The sequence below is a fragment of the Clavelina lepadiformis genome, chromosome 4, assembly GCF_947623445.1.
Source record: "Clavelina lepadiformis chromosome 4, kaClaLepa1.1, whole genome shotgun sequence".
Classification (NCBI taxonomy): domain Eukaryota; kingdom Metazoa; phylum Chordata; class Ascidiacea; order Aplousobranchia; family Clavelinidae; genus Clavelina; species Clavelina lepadiformis.
The window spans coordinates 17,242,102-17,260,055 of NC_135243.1; the positions used below are offsets into that span (position 1 = coordinate 17,242,102).

The 17,954-nt window shown below is 45.1% G+C and overlaps 23 non-coding genes across 23 annotated transcripts; all 23 read left to right on the forward strand.

Moving 5' to 3' along the window:
• Positions 1–171: 171 nt before the first annotated feature.
• LOC143457679 (U2 spliceosomal RNA) lies at positions 172–364 on the forward strand. Its single transcript, XR_013117363.1, has one exon. It is a non-coding gene; the product is annotated as a U2 spliceosomal RNA (small nuclear RNA).
• A 593-nt stretch (positions 365–957) lies between these two features.
• LOC143457680 (U2 spliceosomal RNA) lies at positions 958–1,150 on the forward strand. Its single transcript, XR_013117364.1, has one exon. It is a non-coding gene; the product is annotated as a U2 spliceosomal RNA (small nuclear RNA).
• Positions 1,151–1,743: 593 nt separating this feature from the next.
• Positions 1,744–1,936, forward strand: LOC143457681 (U2 spliceosomal RNA). Its single transcript, XR_013117365.1, has one exon. It is a non-coding gene; the product is annotated as a U2 spliceosomal RNA (small nuclear RNA).
• A 593-nt stretch (positions 1,937–2,529) lies between these two features.
• Positions 2,530–2,722, forward strand: LOC143457682 (U2 spliceosomal RNA). The gene has a single exon (XR_013117366.1). It is a non-coding gene; the product is annotated as a U2 spliceosomal RNA (small nuclear RNA).
• Positions 2,723–3,315: 593 nt separating this feature from the next.
• LOC143457683 (U2 spliceosomal RNA) lies at positions 3,316–3,508 on the forward strand. Its single transcript, XR_013117367.1, has one exon. It is a non-coding gene; the product is annotated as a U2 spliceosomal RNA (small nuclear RNA).
• A 593-nt stretch (positions 3,509–4,101) lies between these two features.
• On the forward strand, positions 4,102–4,294 carry LOC143457684 (U2 spliceosomal RNA). The gene has a single exon (XR_013117368.1). It is a non-coding gene; the product is annotated as a U2 spliceosomal RNA (small nuclear RNA).
• A 593-nt stretch (positions 4,295–4,887) lies between these two features.
• Positions 4,888–5,080, forward strand: LOC143457686 (U2 spliceosomal RNA). The gene has a single exon (XR_013117370.1). It is a non-coding gene; the product is annotated as a U2 spliceosomal RNA (small nuclear RNA).
• Positions 5,081–5,673: 593 nt separating this feature from the next.
• Positions 5,674–5,866, forward strand: LOC143457687 (U2 spliceosomal RNA). Its single transcript, XR_013117371.1, has one exon. It is a non-coding gene; the product is annotated as a U2 spliceosomal RNA (small nuclear RNA).
• A 593-nt stretch (positions 5,867–6,459) lies between these two features.
• On the forward strand, positions 6,460–6,652 carry LOC143457689 (U2 spliceosomal RNA). Its single transcript, XR_013117372.1, has one exon. It is a non-coding gene; the product is annotated as a U2 spliceosomal RNA (small nuclear RNA).
• A 593-nt stretch (positions 6,653–7,245) lies between these two features.
• On the forward strand, positions 7,246–7,438 carry LOC143457690 (U2 spliceosomal RNA). Its single transcript, XR_013117373.1, has one exon. It is a non-coding gene; the product is annotated as a U2 spliceosomal RNA (small nuclear RNA).
• A 593-nt stretch (positions 7,439–8,031) lies between these two features.
• On the forward strand, positions 8,032–8,224 carry LOC143457691 (U2 spliceosomal RNA). Its single transcript, XR_013117374.1, has one exon. It is a non-coding gene; the product is annotated as a U2 spliceosomal RNA (small nuclear RNA).
• Positions 8,225–8,817: 593 nt separating this feature from the next.
• On the forward strand, positions 8,818–9,010 carry LOC143457692 (U2 spliceosomal RNA). The gene has a single exon (XR_013117375.1). It is a non-coding gene; the product is annotated as a U2 spliceosomal RNA (small nuclear RNA).
• Positions 9,011–9,603: 593 nt separating this feature from the next.
• Positions 9,604–9,796, forward strand: LOC143457693 (U2 spliceosomal RNA). The gene has a single exon (XR_013117376.1). It is a non-coding gene; the product is annotated as a U2 spliceosomal RNA (small nuclear RNA).
• Positions 9,797–10,389: 593 nt separating this feature from the next.
• Positions 10,390–10,582, forward strand: LOC143457694 (U2 spliceosomal RNA). Its single transcript, XR_013117377.1, has one exon. It is a non-coding gene; the product is annotated as a U2 spliceosomal RNA (small nuclear RNA).
• A 593-nt stretch (positions 10,583–11,175) lies between these two features.
• LOC143457695 (U2 spliceosomal RNA) lies at positions 11,176–11,368 on the forward strand. The gene has a single exon (XR_013117378.1). It is a non-coding gene; the product is annotated as a U2 spliceosomal RNA (small nuclear RNA).
• Positions 11,369–11,961: 593 nt separating this feature from the next.
• Positions 11,962–12,154, forward strand: LOC143457696 (U2 spliceosomal RNA). The gene has a single exon (XR_013117379.1). It is a non-coding gene; the product is annotated as a U2 spliceosomal RNA (small nuclear RNA).
• Positions 12,155–12,747: 593 nt separating this feature from the next.
• On the forward strand, positions 12,748–12,940 carry LOC143457698 (U2 spliceosomal RNA). The gene has a single exon (XR_013117381.1). It is a non-coding gene; the product is annotated as a U2 spliceosomal RNA (small nuclear RNA).
• A 593-nt stretch (positions 12,941–13,533) lies between these two features.
• On the forward strand, positions 13,534–13,726 carry LOC143457699 (U2 spliceosomal RNA). Its single transcript, XR_013117382.1, has one exon. It is a non-coding gene; the product is annotated as a U2 spliceosomal RNA (small nuclear RNA).
• Positions 13,727–14,319: 593 nt separating this feature from the next.
• LOC143457700 (U2 spliceosomal RNA) lies at positions 14,320–14,512 on the forward strand. The gene has a single exon (XR_013117383.1). It is a non-coding gene; the product is annotated as a U2 spliceosomal RNA (small nuclear RNA).
• Positions 14,513–15,105: 593 nt separating this feature from the next.
• LOC143457701 (U2 spliceosomal RNA) lies at positions 15,106–15,298 on the forward strand. The gene has a single exon (XR_013117384.1). It is a non-coding gene; the product is annotated as a U2 spliceosomal RNA (small nuclear RNA).
• A 593-nt stretch (positions 15,299–15,891) lies between these two features.
• LOC143457702 (U2 spliceosomal RNA) lies at positions 15,892–16,084 on the forward strand. Its single transcript, XR_013117385.1, has one exon. It is a non-coding gene; the product is annotated as a U2 spliceosomal RNA (small nuclear RNA).
• Positions 16,085–16,677: 593 nt separating this feature from the next.
• LOC143457703 (U2 spliceosomal RNA) lies at positions 16,678–16,870 on the forward strand. The gene has a single exon (XR_013117386.1). It is a non-coding gene; the product is annotated as a U2 spliceosomal RNA (small nuclear RNA).
• A 593-nt stretch (positions 16,871–17,463) lies between these two features.
• LOC143457705 (U2 spliceosomal RNA) lies at positions 17,464–17,656 on the forward strand. Its single transcript, XR_013117387.1, has one exon. It is a non-coding gene; the product is annotated as a U2 spliceosomal RNA (small nuclear RNA).
• The last annotated feature ends 298 nt before the right edge of the window (positions 17,657–17,954 follow it).

Sequence of the window (17,954 nt, forward strand, 5' to 3'; positions counted from 1 at the left end):
ATAACCATCAAGCAGCAAATCATGTGACTGGGCGGCGGCCAGAAGATTGTCGTCTGTCTGCTGGCTGGTTGAGTTCGTCAGTTTGGCGTCTTGTGGCGGGCGATATAGGAACGTTTGGAGGTCGAGGAGGATTTTGAGAAGAATAAAAAGAGTCCGGGAAGATTTAGAGGTATCGCTTCTCGGCTCTCAAGAGCTAAGATCAAGTGTAGTATCTGTTCTTCTCAGTTTAATCCCTGGGACGCAGTTCATTGAACTGCTCTTCGATTAAACGGATTTTTGAACGGTGAACGACGCTAGGCGCTTGCGCCTGCTCGTTTGAGGGTTGTGCAGCTATTGCAGTACCTGCTGCTTCGGCCCATCTCCCACCCTGGTGGGATACTCTTGTTTGTATTAAAGTAGTCTGAGGAAAAGAAGAAGAGGAGGAGAAGGAGGGGAAAAAAAAAAAAAAAAAAAAGAAGACGATGGGCGGATGGATTGATCGATGTCAAACGATCGATTAATGTCTATGGGATAAATGTTGTACACCTGCGTCACGGGTAAAATGAGAAATTGACTGTCGGCCCTGTGTGACAGCAGGAATGGTTTGATAAAATGGATAAATCCCCGATTTATCTTGTGAAAGTTTCTTCAAGTCAACTGTGCTGCTGCTGCTGTTACTACATTTGTTGTGAGTACTAATGAAAGCGATCGTTTTAGGGTATTTCCCAGTTTGATAGCAAAAAGCTGAAAAATGCAAGAAATGGCCTCCACGGGATAGACACAAAATATCTCCACTGTCACGGTCCAATAACCATCAAGCAGCAAATCATGTGACTGGGCGGCGGCCAGAAGATTGTCGTCTGTCTGCTGGCTGGTTGAGTTCGTCAGTTTGGCGTCTTGTGGCGGGCGATATAGGAACGTTTGGAGGTCGAGGAGGATTTTGAGAAGAATAAAAAGAGTCCGGGAAGATTTAGAGGTATCGCTTCTCGGCTCTCAAGAGCTAAGATCAAGTGTAGTATCTGTTCTTCTCAGTTTAATCCCTGGGACGCAGTTCATTGAACTGCTCTTCGATTAAACGGATTTTTGAACGGTGAACGACGCTAGGCGCTTGCGCCTGCTCGTTTGAGGGTTGTGCAGCTATTGCAGTACCTGCTGCTTCGGCCCATCTCCCACCCTGGTGGGATACTCTTGTTTGTATTAAAGTAGTCTGAGGAAAAGAAGAAGAGGAGGAGAAGGAGGGGAAAAAAAAAAAAAAAAAAAAGAAGACGATGGGCGGATGGATTGATCGATGTCAAACGATCGATTAATGTCTATGGGATAAATGTTGTACACCTGCGTCACGGGTAAAATGAGAAATTGACTGTCGGCCCTGTGTGACAGCAGGAATGGTTTGATAAAATGGATAAATCCCCGATTTATCTTGTGAAAGTTTCTTCAAGTCAACTGTGCTGCTGCTGCTGTTACTACATTTGTTGTGAGTACTAATGAAAGCGATCGTTTTAGGGTATTTCCCAGTTTGATAGCAAAAAGCTGAAAAATGCAAGAAATGGCCTCCACGGGATAGACACAAAATATCTCCACTGTCACGGTCCAATAACCATCAAGCAGCAAATCATGTGACTGGGCGGCGGCCAGAAGATTGTCGTCTGTCTGCTGGCTGGTTGAGTTCGTCAGTTTGGCGTCTTGTGGCGGGCGATATAGGAACGTTTGGAGGTCGAGGAGGATTTTGAGAAGAATAAAAAGAGTCCGGGAAGATTTAGAGGTATCGCTTCTCGGCTCTCAAGAGCTAAGATCAAGTGTAGTATCTGTTCTTCTCAGTTTAATCCCTGGGACGCAGTTCATTGAACTGCTCTTCGATTAAACGGATTTTTGAACGGTGAACGACGCTAGGCGCTTGCGCCTGCTCGTTTGAGGGTTGTGCAGCTATTGCAGTACCTGCTGCTTCGGCCCATCTCCCACCCTGGTGGGATACTCTTGTTTGTATTAAAGTAGTCTGAGGAAAAGAAGAAGAGGAGGAGAAGGAGGGGAAAAAAAAAAAAAAAAAAAAGAAGACGATGGGCGGATGGATTGATCGATGTCAAACGATCGATTAATGTCTATGGGATAAATGTTGTACACCTGCGTCACGGGTAAAATGAGAAATTGACTGTCGGCCCTGTGTGACAGCAGGAATGGTTTGATAAAATGGATAAATCCCCGATTTATCTTGTGAAAGTTTCTTCAAGTCAACTGTGCTGCTGCTGCTGTTACTACATTTGTTGTGAGTACTAATGAAAGCGATCGTTTTAGGGTATTTCCCAGTTTGATAGCAAAAAGCTGAAAAATGCAAGAAATGGCCTCCACGGGATAGACACAAAATATCTCCACTGTCACGGTCCAATAACCATCAAGCAGCAAATCATGTGACTGGGCGGCGGCCAGAAGATTGTCGTCTGTCTGCTGGCTGGTTGAGTTCGTCAGTTTGGCGTCTTGTGGCGGGCGATATAGGAACGTTTGGAGGTCGAGGAGGATTTTGAGAAGAATAAAAAGAGTCCGGGAAGATTTAGAGGTATCGCTTCTCGGCTCTCAAGAGCTAAGATCAAGTGTAGTATCTGTTCTTCTCAGTTTAATCCCTGGGACGCAGTTCATTGAACTGCTCTTCGATTAAACGGATTTTTGAACGGTGAACGACGCTAGGCGCTTGCGCCTGCTCGTTTGAGGGTTGTGCAGCTATTGCAGTACCTGCTGCTTCGGCCCATCTCCCACCCTGGTGGGATACTCTTGTTTGTATTAAAGTAGTCTGAGGAAAAGAAGAAGAGGAGGAGAAGGAGGGGAAAAAAAAAAAAAAAAAAAAGAAGACGATGGGCGGATGGATTGATCGATGTCAAACGATCGATTAATGTCTATGGGATAAATGTTGTACACCTGCGTCACGGGTAAAATGAGAAATTGACTGTCGGCCCTGTGTGACAGCAGGAATGGTTTGATAAAATGGATAAATCCCCGATTTATCTTGTGAAAGTTTCTTCAAGTCAACTGTGCTGCTGCTGCTGTTACTACATTTGTTGTGAGTACTAATGAAAGCGATCGTTTTAGGGTATTTCCCAGTTTGATAGCAAAAAGCTGAAAAATGCAAGAAATGGCCTCCACGGGATAGACACAAAATATCTCCACTGTCACGGTCCAATAACCATCAAGCAGCAAATCATGTGACTGGGCGGCGGCCAGAAGATTGTCGTCTGTCTGCTGGCTGGTTGAGTTCGTCAGTTTGGCGTCTTGTGGCGGGCGATATAGGAACGTTTGGAGGTCGAGGAGGATTTTGAGAAGAATAAAAAGAGTCCGGGAAGATTTAGAGGTATCGCTTCTCGGCTCTCAAGAGCTAAGATCAAGTGTAGTATCTGTTCTTCTCAGTTTAATCCCTGGGACGCAGTTCATTGAACTGCTCTTCGATTAAACGGATTTTTGAACGGTGAACGACGCTAGGCGCTTGCGCCTGCTCGTTTGAGGGTTGTGCAGCTATTGCAGTACCTGCTGCTTCGGCCCATCTCCCACCCTGGTGGGATACTCTTGTTTGTATTAAAGTAGTCTGAGGAAAAGAAGAAGAGGAGGAGAAGGAGGGGAAAAAAAAAAAAAAAAAAAAGAAGACGATGGGCGGATGGATTGATCGATGTCAAACGATCGATTAATGTCTATGGGATAAATGTTGTACACCTGCGTCACGGGTAAAATGAGAAATTGACTGTCGGCCCTGTGTGACAGCAGGAATGGTTTGATAAAATGGATAAATCCCCGATTTATCTTGTGAAAGTTTCTTCAAGTCAACTGTGCTGCTGCTGCTGTTACTACATTTGTTGTGAGTACTAATGAAAGCGATCGTTTTAGGGTATTTCCCAGTTTGATAGCAAAAAGCTGAAAAATGCAAGAAATGGCCTCCACGGGATAGACACAAAATATCTCCACTGTCACGGTCCAATAACCATCAAGCAGCAAATCATGTGACTGGGCGGCGGCCAGAAGATTGTCGTCTGTCTGCTGGCTGGTTGAGTTCGTCAGTTTGGCGTCTTGTGGCGGGCGATATAGGAACGTTTGGAGGTCGAGGAGGATTTTGAGAAGAATAAAAAGAGTCCGGGAAGATTTAGAGGTATCGCTTCTCGGCTCTCAAGAGCTAAGATCAAGTGTAGTATCTGTTCTTCTCAGTTTAATCCCTGGGACGCAGTTCATTGAACTGCTCTTCGATTAAACGGATTTTTGAACGGTGAACGACGCTAGGCGCTTGCGCCTGCTCGTTTGAGGGTTGTGCAGCTATTGCAGTACCTGCTGCTTCGGCCCATCTCCCACCCTGGTGGGATACTCTTGTTTGTATTAAAGTAGTCTGAGGAAAAGAAGAAGAGGAGGAGAAGGAGGGGAAAAAAAAAAAAAAAAAAAAGAAGACGATGGGCGGATGGATTGATCGATGTCAAACGATCGATTAATGTCTATGGGATAAATGTTGTACACCTGCGTCACGGGTAAAATGAGAAATTGACTGTCGGCCCTGTGTGACAGCAGGAATGGTTTGATAAAATGGATAAATCCCCGATTTATCTTGTGAAAGTTTCTTCAAGTCAACTGTGCTGCTGCTGCTGTTACTACATTTGTTGTGAGTACTAATGAAAGCGATCGTTTTAGGGTATTTCCCAGTTTGATAGCAAAAAGCTGAAAAATGCAAGAAATGGCCTCCACGGGATAGACACAAAATATCTCCACTGTCACGGTCCAATAACCATCAAGCAGCAAATCATGTGACTGGGCGGCGGCCAGAAGATTGTCGTCTGTCTGCTGGCTGGTTGAGTTCGTCAGTTTGGCGTCTTGTGGCGGGCGATATAGGAACGTTTGGAGGTCGAGGAGGATTTTGAGAAGAATAAAAAGAGTCCGGGAAGATTTAGAGGTATCGCTTCTCGGCTCTCAAGAGCTAAGATCAAGTGTAGTATCTGTTCTTCTCAGTTTAATCCCTGGGACGCAGTTCATTGAACTGCTCTTCGATTAAACGGATTTTTGAACGGTGAACGACGCTAGGCGCTTGCGCCTGCTCGTTTGAGGGTTGTGCAGCTATTGCAGTACCTGCTGCTTCGGCCCATCTCCCACCCTGGTGGGATACTCTTGTTTGTATTAAAGTAGTCTGAGGAAAAGAAGAAGAGGAGGAGAAGGAGGGGAAAAAAAAAAAAAAAAAAAAGAAGACGATGGGCGGATGGATTGATCGATGTCAAACGATCGATTAATGTCTATGGGATAAATGTTGTACACCTGCGTCACGGGTAAAATGAGAAATTGACTGTCGGCCCTGTGTGACAGCAGGAATGGTTTGATAAAATGGATAAATCCCCGATTTATCTTGTGAAAGTTTCTTCAAGTCAACTGTGCTGCTGCTGCTGTTACTACATTTGTTGTGAGTACTAATGAAAGCGATCGTTTTAGGGTATTTCCCAGTTTGATAGCAAAAAGCTGAAAAATGCAAGAAATGGCCTCCACGGGATAGACACAAAATATCTCCACTGTCACGGTCCAATAACCATCAAGCAGCAAATCATGTGACTGGGCGGCGGCCAGAAGATTGTCGTCTGTCTGCTGGCTGGTTGAGTTCGTCAGTTTGGCGTCTTGTGGCGGGCGATATAGGAACGTTTGGAGGTCGAGGAGGATTTTGAGAAGAATAAAAAGAGTCCGGGAAGATTTAGAGGTATCGCTTCTCGGCTCTCAAGAGCTAAGATCAAGTGTAGTATCTGTTCTTCTCAGTTTAATCCCTGGGACGCAGTTCATTGAACTGCTCTTCGATTAAACGGATTTTTGAACGGTGAACGACGCTAGGCGCTTGCGCCTGCTCGTTTGAGGGTTGTGCAGCTATTGCAGTACCTGCTGCTTCGGCCCATCTCCCACCCTGGTGGGATACTCTTGTTTGTATTAAAGTAGTCTGAGGAAAAGAAGAAGAGGAGGAGAAGGAGGGGAAAAAAAAAAAAAAAAAAAAGAAGACGATGGGCGGATGGATTGATCGATGTCAAACGATCGATTAATGTCTATGGGATAAATGTTGTACACCTGCGTCACGGGTAAAATGAGAAATTGACTGTCGGCCCTGTGTGACAGCAGGAATGGTTTGATAAAATGGATAAATCCCCGATTTATCTTGTGAAAGTTTCTTCAAGTCAACTGTGCTGCTGCTGCTGTTACTACATTTGTTGTGAGTACTAATGAAAGCGATCGTTTTAGGGTATTTCCCAGTTTGATAGCAAAAAGCTGAAAAATGCAAGAAATGGCCTCCACGGGATAGACACAAAATATCTCCACTGTCACGGTCCAATAACCATCAAGCAGCAAATCATGTGACTGGGCGGCGGCCAGAAGATTGTCGTCTGTCTGCTGGCTGGTTGAGTTCGTCAGTTTGGCGTCTTGTGGCGGGCGATATAGGAACGTTTGGAGGTCGAGGAGGATTTTGAGAAGAATAAAAAGAGTCCGGGAAGATTTAGAGGTATCGCTTCTCGGCTCTCAAGAGCTAAGATCAAGTGTAGTATCTGTTCTTCTCAGTTTAATCCCTGGGACGCAGTTCATTGAACTGCTCTTCGATTAAACGGATTTTTGAACGGTGAACGACGCTAGGCGCTTGCGCCTGCTCGTTTGAGGGTTGTGCAGCTATTGCAGTACCTGCTGCTTCGGCCCATCTCCCACCCTGGTGGGATACTCTTGTTTGTATTAAAGTAGTCTGAGGAAAAGAAGAAGAGGAGGAGAAGGAGGGGAAAAAAAAAAAAAAAAAAAAGAAGACGATGGGCGGATGGATTGATCGATGTCAAACGATCGATTAATGTCTATGGGATAAATGTTGTACACCTGCGTCACGGGTAAAATGAGAAATTGACTGTCGGCCCTGTGTGACAGCAGGAATGGTTTGATAAAATGGATAAATCCCCGATTTATCTTGTGAAAGTTTCTTCAAGTCAACTGTGCTGCTGCTGCTGTTACTACATTTGTTGTGAGTACTAATGAAAGCGATCGTTTTAGGGTATTTCCCAGTTTGATAGCAAAAAGCTGAAAAATGCAAGAAATGGCCTCCACGGGATAGACACAAAATATCTCCACTGTCACGGTCCAATAACCATCAAGCAGCAAATCATGTGACTGGGCGGCGGCCAGAAGATTGTCGTCTGTCTGCTGGCTGGTTGAGTTCGTCAGTTTGGCGTCTTGTGGCGGGCGATATAGGAACGTTTGGAGGTCGAGGAGGATTTTGAGAAGAATAAAAAGAGTCCGGGAAGATTTAGAGGTATCGCTTCTCGGCTCTCAAGAGCTAAGATCAAGTGTAGTATCTGTTCTTCTCAGTTTAATCCCTGGGACGCAGTTCATTGAACTGCTCTTCGATTAAACGGATTTTTGAACGGTGAACGACGCTAGGCGCTTGCGCCTGCTCGTTTGAGGGTTGTGCAGCTATTGCAGTACCTGCTGCTTCGGCCCATCTCCCACCCTGGTGGGATACTCTTGTTTGTATTAAAGTAGTCTGAGGAAAAGAAGAAGAGGAGGAGAAGGAGGGGAAAAAAAAAAAAAAAAAAAAGAAGACGATGGGCGGATGGATTGATCGATGTCAAACGATCGATTAATGTCTATGGGATAAATGTTGTACACCTGCGTCACGGGTAAAATGAGAAATTGACTGTCGGCCCTGTGTGACAGCAGGAATGGTTTGATAAAATGGATAAATCCCCGATTTATCTTGTGAAAGTTTCTTCAAGTCAACTGTGCTGCTGCTGCTGTTACTACATTTGTTGTGAGTACTAATGAAAGCGATCGTTTTAGGGTATTTCCCAGTTTGATAGCAAAAAGCTGAAAAATGCAAGAAATGGCCTCCACGGGATAGACACAAAATATCTCCACTGTCACGGTCCAATAACCATCAAGCAGCAAATCATGTGACTGGGCGGCGGCCAGAAGATTGTCGTCTGTCTGCTGGCTGGTTGAGTTCGTCAGTTTGGCGTCTTGTGGCGGGCGATATAGGAACGTTTGGAGGTCGAGGAGGATTTTGAGAAGAATAAAAAGAGTCCGGGAAGATTTAGAGGTATCGCTTCTCGGCTCTCAAGAGCTAAGATCAAGTGTAGTATCTGTTCTTCTCAGTTTAATCCCTGGGACGCAGTTCATTGAACTGCTCTTCGATTAAACGGATTTTTGAACGGTGAACGACGCTAGGCGCTTGCGCCTGCTCGTTTGAGGGTTGTGCAGCTATTGCAGTACCTGCTGCTTCGGCCCATCTCCCACCCTGGTGGGATACTCTTGTTTGTATTAAAGTAGTCTGAGGAAAAGAAGAAGAGGAGGAGAAGGAGGGGAAAAAAAAAAAAAAAAAAAAGAAGACGATGGGCGGATGGATTGATCGATGTCAAACGATCGATTAATGTCTATGGGATAAATGTTGTACACCTGCGTCACGGGTAAAATGAGAAATTGACTGTCGGCCCTGTGTGACAGCAGGAATGGTTTGATAAAATGGATAAATCCCCGATTTATCTTGTGAAAGTTTCTTCAAGTCAACTGTGCTGCTGCTGCTGTTACTACATTTGTTGTGAGTACTAATGAAAGCGATCGTTTTAGGGTATTTCCCAGTTTGATAGCAAAAAGCTGAAAAATGCAAGAAATGGCCTCCACGGGATAGACACAAAATATCTCCACTGTCACGGTCCAATAACCATCAAGCAGCAAATCATGTGACTGGGCGGCGGCCAGAAGATTGTCGTCTGTCTGCTGGCTGGTTGAGTTCGTCAGTTTGGCGTCTTGTGGCGGGCGATATAGGAACGTTTGGAGGTCGAGGAGGATTTTGAGAAGAATAAAAAGAGTCCGGGAAGATTTAGAGGTATCGCTTCTCGGCTCTCAAGAGCTAAGATCAAGTGTAGTATCTGTTCTTCTCAGTTTAATCCCTGGGACGCAGTTCATTGAACTGCTCTTCGATTAAACGGATTTTTGAACGGTGAACGACGCTAGGCGCTTGCGCCTGCTCGTTTGAGGGTTGTGCAGCTATTGCAGTACCTGCTGCTTCGGCCCATCTCCCACCCTGGTGGGATACTCTTGTTTGTATTAAAGTAGTCTGAGGAAAAGAAGAAGAGGAGGAGAAGGAGGGGAAAAAAAAAAAAAAAAAAAAGAAGACGATGGGCGGATGGATTGATCGATGTCAAACGATCGATTAATGTCTATGGGATAAATGTTGTACACCTGCGTCACGGGTAAAATGAGAAATTGACTGTCGGCCCTGTGTGACAGCAGGAATGGTTTGATAAAATGGATAAATCCCCGATTTATCTTGTGAAAGTTTCTTCAAGTCAACTGTGCTGCTGCTGCTGTTACTACATTTGTTGTGAGTACTAATGAAAGCGATCGTTTTAGGGTATTTCCCAGTTTGATAGCAAAAAGCTGAAAAATGCAAGAAATGGCCTCCACGGGATAGACACAAAATATCTCCACTGTCACGGTCCAATAACCATCAAGCAGCAAATCATGTGACTGGGCGGCGGCCAGAAGATTGTCGTCTGTCTGCTGGCTGGTTGAGTTCGTCAGTTTGGCGTCTTGTGGCGGGCGATATAGGAACGTTTGGAGGTCGAGGAGGATTTTGAGAAGAATAAAAAGAGTCCGGGAAGATTTAGAGGTATCGCTTCTCGGCTCTCAAGAGCTAAGATCAAGTGTAGTATCTGTTCTTCTCAGTTTAATCCCTGGGACGCAGTTCATTGAACTGCTCTTCGATTAAACGGATTTTTGAACGGTGAACGACGCTAGGCGCTTGCGCCTGCTCGTTTGAGGGTTGTGCAGCTATTGCAGTACCTGCTGCTTCGGCCCATCTCCCACCCTGGTGGGATACTCTTGTTTGTATTAAAGTAGTCTGAGGAAAAGAAGAAGAGGAGGAGAAGGAGGGGAAAAAAAAAAAAAAAAAAAAGAAGACGATGGGCGGATGGATTGATCGATGTCAAACGATCGATTAATGTCTATGGGATAAATGTTGTACACCTGCGTCACGGGTAAAATGAGAAATTGACTGTCGGCCCTGTGTGACAGCAGGAATGGTTTGATAAAATGGATAAATCCCCGATTTATCTTGTGAAAGTTTCTTCAAGTCAACTGTGCTGCTGCTGCTGTTACTACATTTGTTGTGAGTACTAATGAAAGCGATCGTTTTAGGGTATTTCCCAGTTTGATAGCAAAAAGCTGAAAAATGCAAGAAATGGCCTCCACGGGATAGACACAAAATATCTCCACTGTCACGGTCCAATAACCATCAAGCAGCAAATCATGTGACTGGGCGGCGGCCAGAAGATTGTCGTCTGTCTGCTGGCTGGTTGAGTTCGTCAGTTTGGCGTCTTGTGGCGGGCGATATAGGAACGTTTGGAGGTCGAGGAGGATTTTGAGAAGAATAAAAAGAGTCCGGGAAGATTTAGAGGTATCGCTTCTCGGCTCTCAAGAGCTAAGATCAAGTGTAGTATCTGTTCTTCTCAGTTTAATCCCTGGGACGCAGTTCATTGAACTGCTCTTCGATTAAACGGATTTTTGAACGGTGAACGACGCTAGGCGCTTGCGCCTGCTCGTTTGAGGGTTGTGCAGCTATTGCAGTACCTGCTGCTTCGGCCCATCTCCCACCCTGGTGGGATACTCTTGTTTGTATTAAAGTAGTCTGAGGAAAAGAAGAAGAGGAGGAGAAGGAGGGGAAAAAAAAAAAAAAAAAAAAGAAGACGATGGGCGGATGGATTGATCGATGTCAAACGATCGATTAATGTCTATGGGATAAATGTTGTACACCTGCGTCACGGGTAAAATGAGAAATTGACTGTCGGCCCTGTGTGACAGCAGGAATGGTTTGATAAAATGGATAAATCCCCGATTTATCTTGTGAAAGTTTCTTCAAGTCAACTGTGCTGCTGCTGCTGTTACTACATTTGTTGTGAGTACTAATGAAAGCGATCGTTTTAGGGTATTTCCCAGTTTGATAGCAAAAAGCTGAAAAATGCAAGAAATGGCCTCCACGGGATAGACACAAAATATCTCCACTGTCACGGTCCAATAACCATCAAGCAGCAAATCATGTGACTGGGCGGCGGCCAGAAGATTGTCGTCTGTCTGCTGGCTGGTTGAGTTCGTCAGTTTGGCGTCTTGTGGCGGGCGATATAGGAACGTTTGGAGGTCGAGGAGGATTTTGAGAAGAATAAAAAGAGTCCGGGAAGATTTAGAGGTATCGCTTCTCGGCTCTCAAGAGCTAAGATCAAGTGTAGTATCTGTTCTTCTCAGTTTAATCCCTGGGACGCAGTTCATTGAACTGCTCTTCGATTAAACGGATTTTTGAACGGTGAACGACGCTAGGCGCTTGCGCCTGCTCGTTTGAGGGTTGTGCAGCTATTGCAGTACCTGCTGCTTCGGCCCATCTCCCACCCTGGTGGGATACTCTTGTTTGTATTAAAGTAGTCTGAGGAAAAGAAGAAGAGGAGGAGAAGGAGGGGAAAAAAAAAAAAAAAAAAAAGAAGACGATGGGCGGATGGATTGATCGATGTCAAACGATCGATTAATGTCTATGGGATAAATGTTGTACACCTGCGTCACGGGTAAAATGAGAAATTGACTGTCGGCCCTGTGTGACAGCAGGAATGGTTTGATAAAATGGATAAATCCCCGATTTATCTTGTGAAAGTTTCTTCAAGTCAACTGTGCTGCTGCTGCTGTTACTACATTTGTTGTGAGTACTAATGAAAGCGATCGTTTTAGGGTATTTCCCAGTTTGATAGCAAAAAGCTGAAAAATGCAAGAAATGGCCTCCACGGGATAGACACAAAATATCTCCACTGTCACGGTCCAATAACCATCAAGCAGCAAATCATGTGACTGGGCGGCGGCCAGAAGATTGTCGTCTGTCTGCTGGCTGGTTGAGTTCGTCAGTTTGGCGTCTTGTGGCGGGCGATATAGGAACGTTTGGAGGTCGAGGAGGATTTTGAGAAGAATAAAAAGAGTCCGGGAAGATTTAGAGGTATCGCTTCTCGGCTCTCAAGAGCTAAGATCAAGTGTAGTATCTGTTCTTCTCAGTTTAATCCCTGGGACGCAGTTCATTGAACTGCTCTTCGATTAAACGGATTTTTGAACGGTGAACGACGCTAGGCGCTTGCGCCTGCTCGTTTGAGGGTTGTGCAGCTATTGCAGTACCTGCTGCTTCGGCCCATCTCCCACCCTGGTGGGATACTCTTGTTTGTATTAAAGTAGTCTGAGGAAAAGAAGAAGAGGAGGAGAAGGAGGGGAAAAAAAAAAAAAAAAAAAAGAAGACGATGGGCGGATGGATTGATCGATGTCAAACGATCGATTAATGTCTATGGGATAAATGTTGTACACCTGCGTCACGGGTAAAATGAGAAATTGACTGTCGGCCCTGTGTGACAGCAGGAATGGTTTGATAAAATGGATAAATCCCCGATTTATCTTGTGAAAGTTTCTTCAAGTCAACTGTGCTGCTGCTGCTGTTACTACATTTGTTGTGAGTACTAATGAAAGCGATCGTTTTAGGGTATTTCCCAGTTTGATAGCAAAAAGCTGAAAAATGCAAGAAATGGCCTCCACGGGATAGACACAAAATATCTCCACTGTCACGGTCCAATAACCATCAAGCAGCAAATCATGTGACTGGGCGGCGGCCAGAAGATTGTCGTCTGTCTGCTGGCTGGTTGAGTTCGTCAGTTTGGCGTCTTGTGGCGGGCGATATAGGAACGTTTGGAGGTCGAGGAGGATTTTGAGAAGAATAAAAAGAGTCCGGGAAGATTTAGAGGTATCGCTTCTCGGCTCTCAAGAGCTAAGATCAAGTGTAGTATCTGTTCTTCTCAGTTTAATCCCTGGGACGCAGTTCATTGAACTGCTCTTCGATTAAACGGATTTTTGAACGGTGAACGACGCTAGGCGCTTGCGCCTGCTCGTTTGAGGGTTGTGCAGCTATTGCAGTACCTGCTGCTTCGGCCCATCTCCCACCCTGGTGGGATACTCTTGTTTGTATTAAAGTAGTCTGAGGAAAAGAAGAAGAGGAGGAGAAGGAGGGGAAAAAAAAAAAAAAAAAAAAGAAGACGATGGGCGGATGGATTGATCGATGTCAAACGATCGATTAATGTCTATGGGATAAATGTTGTACACCTGCGTCACGGGTAAAATGAGAAATTGACTGTCGGCCCTGTGTGACAGCAGGAATGGTTTGATAAAATGGATAAATCCCCGATTTATCTTGTGAAAGTTTCTTCAAGTCAACTGTGCTGCTGCTGCTGTTACTACATTTGTTGTGAGTACTAATGAAAGCGATCGTTTTAGGGTATTTCCCAGTTTGATAGCAAAAAGCTGAAAAATGCAAGAAATGGCCTCCACGGGATAGACACAAAATATCTCCACTGTCACGGTCCAATAACCATCAAGCAGCAAATCATGTGACTGGGCGGCGGCCAGAAGATTGTCGTCTGTCTGCTGGCTGGTTGAGTTCGTCAGTTTGGCGTCTTGTGGCGGGCGATATAGGAACGTTTGGAGGTCGAGGAGGATTTTGAGAAGAATAAAAAGAGTCCGGGAAGATTTAGAGGTATCGCTTCTCGGCTCTCAAGAGCTAAGATCAAGTGTAGTATCTGTTCTTCTCAGTTTAATCCCTGGGACGCAGTTCATTGAACTGCTCTTCGATTAAACGGATTTTTGAACGGTGAACGACGCTAGGCGCTTGCGCCTGCTCGTTTGAGGGTTGTGCAGCTATTGCAGTACCTGCTGCTTCGGCCCATCTCCCACCCTGGTGGGATACTCTTGTTTGTATTAAAGTAGTCTGAGGAAAAGAAGAAGAGGAGGAGAAGGAGGGGAAAAAAAAAAAAAAAAAAAAGAAGACGATGGGCGGATGGATTGATCGATGTCAAACGATCGATTAATGTCTATGGGATAAATGTTGTACACCTGCGTCACGGGTAAAATGAGAAATTGACTGTCGGCCCTGTGTGACAGCAGGAATGGTTTGATAAAATGGATAAATCCCCGATTTATCTTGTGAAAGTTTCTTCAAGTCAACTGTGCTGCTGCTGCTGTTACTACATTTGTTGTGAGTACTAATGAAAGCGATCGTTTTAGGGTATTTCCCAGTTTGATAGCAAAAAGCTGAAAAATGCAAGAAATGGCCTCCACGGGATAGACACAAAATATCTCCACTGTCACGGTCCAATAACCATCAAGCAGCAAATCATGTGACTGGGCGGCGGCCAGAAGATTGTCGTCTGTCTGCTGGCTGGTTGAGTTCGTCAGTTTGGCGTCTTGTGGCGGGCGATATAGGAACGTTTGGAGGTCGAGGAGGATTTTGAGAAGAATAAAAAGAGTCCGGGAAGATTTAGAGGTATCGCTTCTCGGCTCTCAAGAGCTAAGATCAAGTGTAGTATCTGTTCTTCTCAGTTTAATCCCTGGGACGCAGTTCATTGAACTGCTCTTCGATTAAACGGATTTTTGAACGGTGAACGACGCTAGGCGCTTGCGCCTGCTCGTTTGAGGGTTGTGCAGCTATTGCAGTACCTGCTGCTTCGGCCCATCTCCCACCCTGGTGGGATACTCTTGTTTGTATTAAAGTAGTCTGAGGAAAAGAAGAAGAGGAGGAGAAGGAGGGGAAAAAAAAAAAAAAAAAAAAGAAGACGATGGGCGGATGGATTGATCGATGTCAAACGATCGATTAATGTCTATGGGATAAATGTTGTACACCTGCGTCACGGGTAAAATGAGAAATTGACTGTCGGCCCTGTGTGACAGCAGGAATGGTTTGATAAAATGGATAAATCCCCGATTTATCTTGTGAAAGTTTCTTCAAGTCAACTGTGCTGCTGCTGCTGTTACTACATTTGTTGTGAGTACTAATGAAAGCGATCGTTTTAGGGTATTTCCCAGTTTGATAGCAAAAAGCTGAAAAATGCAAGAAATGGCCTCCACGGGATAGACACAAAATATCTCCACTGTCACGGTCCAATAACCATCAAGCAGCAAATCATGTGACTGGGCGGCGGCCAGAAGATTGTCGTCTGTCTGCTGGCTGGTTGAGTTCGTCAGTTTGGCGTCTTGTGGCGGGCGATATAGGAACGTTTGGAGGTCGAGGAGGATTTTGAGAAGAATAAAAAGAGTCCGGGAAGATTTAGAGGTATCGCTTCTCGGCTCTCAAGAGCTAAGATCAAGTGTAGTATCTGTTCTTCTCAGTTTAATCCCTGGGACGCAGTTCATTGAACTGCTCTTCGATTAAACGGATTTTTGAACGGTGAACGACGCTAGGCGCTTGCGCCTGCTCGTTTGAGGGTTGTGCAGCTATTGCAGTACCTGCTGCTTCGGCCCATCTCCCACCCTGGTGGGATACTCTTGTTTGTATTAAAGTAGTCTGAGGAAAAGAAGAAGAGGAGGAGAAGGAGGGGAAAAAAAAAAAAAAAAAAAAGAAGACGATGGGCGGATGGATTGATCGATGTCAAACGATCGATTAATGTCTATGGGATAAATGTTGTACACCTGCGTCACGGGTAAAATGAGAAATTGACTGTCGGCCCTGTGTGACAGCAGGAATGGTTTGATAAAATGGATAAATCCCCGATTTATCTTGTGAAAGTTTCTTCAAGTCAACTGTGCTGCTGCTGCTGTTACTACATTTGTTGTGAGTACTAATGAAAGCGATCGTTTTAGGGTATTTCCCAGTTTGATAGCAAAAAGCTGAAAAATGCAAGAAATGGCCTCCACGGGATAGACACAAAATATCTCCACTGTCACGGTCCAATAACCATCAAGCAGCAAATCATGTGACTGGGCGGCGGCCAGAAGATTGTCGTCTGTCTGCTGGCTGGTTGAGTTCGTCAGTTTGGCGTCTTGTGGCGGGCGATATAGGAACGTTTGGAGGTCGAGGAGGATTTTGAGAAGAATAAAAAGAGTCCGGGAAGATTTAGAGGTATCGCTTCTCGGCTCTCAAGAGCTAAGATCAAGTGTAGTATCTGTTCTTCTCAGTTTAATCCCTGGGACGCAGTTCATTGAACTGCTCTTCGATTAAACGGATTTTTGAACGGTGAACGACGCTAGGCGCTTGCGCCTGCTCGTTTGAGGGTTGTGCAGCTATTGCAGTACCTGCTGCTTCGGCCCATCTCCCACCCTGGTGGGATACTCTTGTTTGTATTAAAGTAGTCTGAGGAAAAGAAGAAGAGGAGGAGAAGGAGGGGAAAAAAAAAAAAAAAAAAAAGAAGACGATGGGCGGATGGATTGATCGATGTCAAACGATCGATTAATGTCTATGGGATAAATGTTGTACACCTGCGTCACGGGTAAAATGAGAAATTGACTGTCGGCCCTGTGTGACAGCAGGAATGGTTTGATAAAATGGATAAATCCCCGATTTATCTTGTGAAAGTTTCTTCAAGTCAACTGTGCTGCTGCTGCTGTTACTACATTTGTTGTGAGTACTAATGAAAGCGATCGTTTTAGGGTATTTCCCAGTTTGATAGCAAAAAGCTGAAAAATGCAAGAAATGGCCTCCACGGGATAGACACAAAATATCTCCACTGTCACGGTCCAATAACCATCAAGCAGCAAATCATGTGACTGGGCGGCGGCCAGAAGATTGTCGTCTGTCTGCTGGCTGGTTGAGTTCGTCAGTTTGGCGTCTTGTGGCGGGCGATATAGGAACGTTTGGAGGTCGAGGAGGATTTTGAGAAGAATAAAAAGAGTCCGGGAAGATTTAGAGGTATCGCTTCTCGGCTCTCAAGAGCTAAGATCAAGTGTAGTATCTGTTCTTCTCAGTTTAATCCCTGGGACGCAGTTCATTGAACTGCTCTTCGATTAAACGGATTTTTGAACGGTGAACGACGCTAGGCGCTTGCGCCTGCTCGTTTGAGGGTTGTGCAGCTATTGCAGTACCTGCTGCTTCGGCCCATCTCCCACCCTGGTGGGATACTCTTGTTTGTATTAAAGTAGTCTGAGGAAAAGAAGAAGAGGAGGAGAAGGAGGGGAAAAAAAAAAAAAAAAAAAAGAAGACGATGGGCGGATGGATTGATCGATGTCAAACGATCGATTAATGTCTATGGGATAAATGTTGTACACCTGCGTCACGGGTAAAATGAGAAATTGACTGTCGGCCCTGTGTGACAGCAGGAATGGTTTGATAAAATGGATAAATCCCCGATTTATCTTGTGAAAGTTTCTTCAAGTCAACTGTGCTGCTGCTGCTGTTACTACATTTGTTGTGAGTACTAATGAAAGCGATCGTTTTAGGGTATTTCCCAGTTTGATAGCAAAAAGCTGAAAAATGCAAGAAATGGCCTCCACGGGATAGACACAAAATATCTCCACTGTCACGGTCCAATAACCATCAAGCAGCAAATCATGTGACTGGGCGGCGGCCAGAAGATTGTCGTCTGTCTGCTGGCTGGTTGAGTTCGTCAGTTTGGCGTCTTGTGGCGGGCGATATAGGAACGTTTGGAGGTCGAGGAGGATTTTGAGAAGAATAAAAAGAGTCCGGGAAGATTTAGAGGTATCGCTTCTCGGCTCTCAAGAGCTAAGATCAAGTGTAGTATCTGTTCTTCTCAGTTTAATCCCTGGGACGCAGTTCATTGAACTGCTCTTCGATTAAACGGATTTTTGAACGGTGAACGACGCTAGGCGCTTGCGCCTGCTCGTTTGAGGGTTGTGCAGCTATTGCAGTACCTGCTGCTTCGGCCCATCTCCCACCCTGGTGGGATACTCTTGTTTGTATTAAAGTAGTCTGAGGAAAAGAAGAAGAGGAGGAGAAGGAGGGGAAAAAAAAAAAAAAAAAAAAGAAGACGATGGGCGGATGGATTGATCGATGTCAAACGATCGATTAATGTCTATGGGATAAATGTTGTACACCTGCGTCACGGGTAAAATGAGAAATTGACTGTCGGCCCTGTGTGACAGCAGGAATGGTTTGATAAAATGGATAAATCCCCGATTTATCTTGTGAAAGTTTCTTCAAGTCAACTGTGCTGCTGCTGCTGTTACTACAT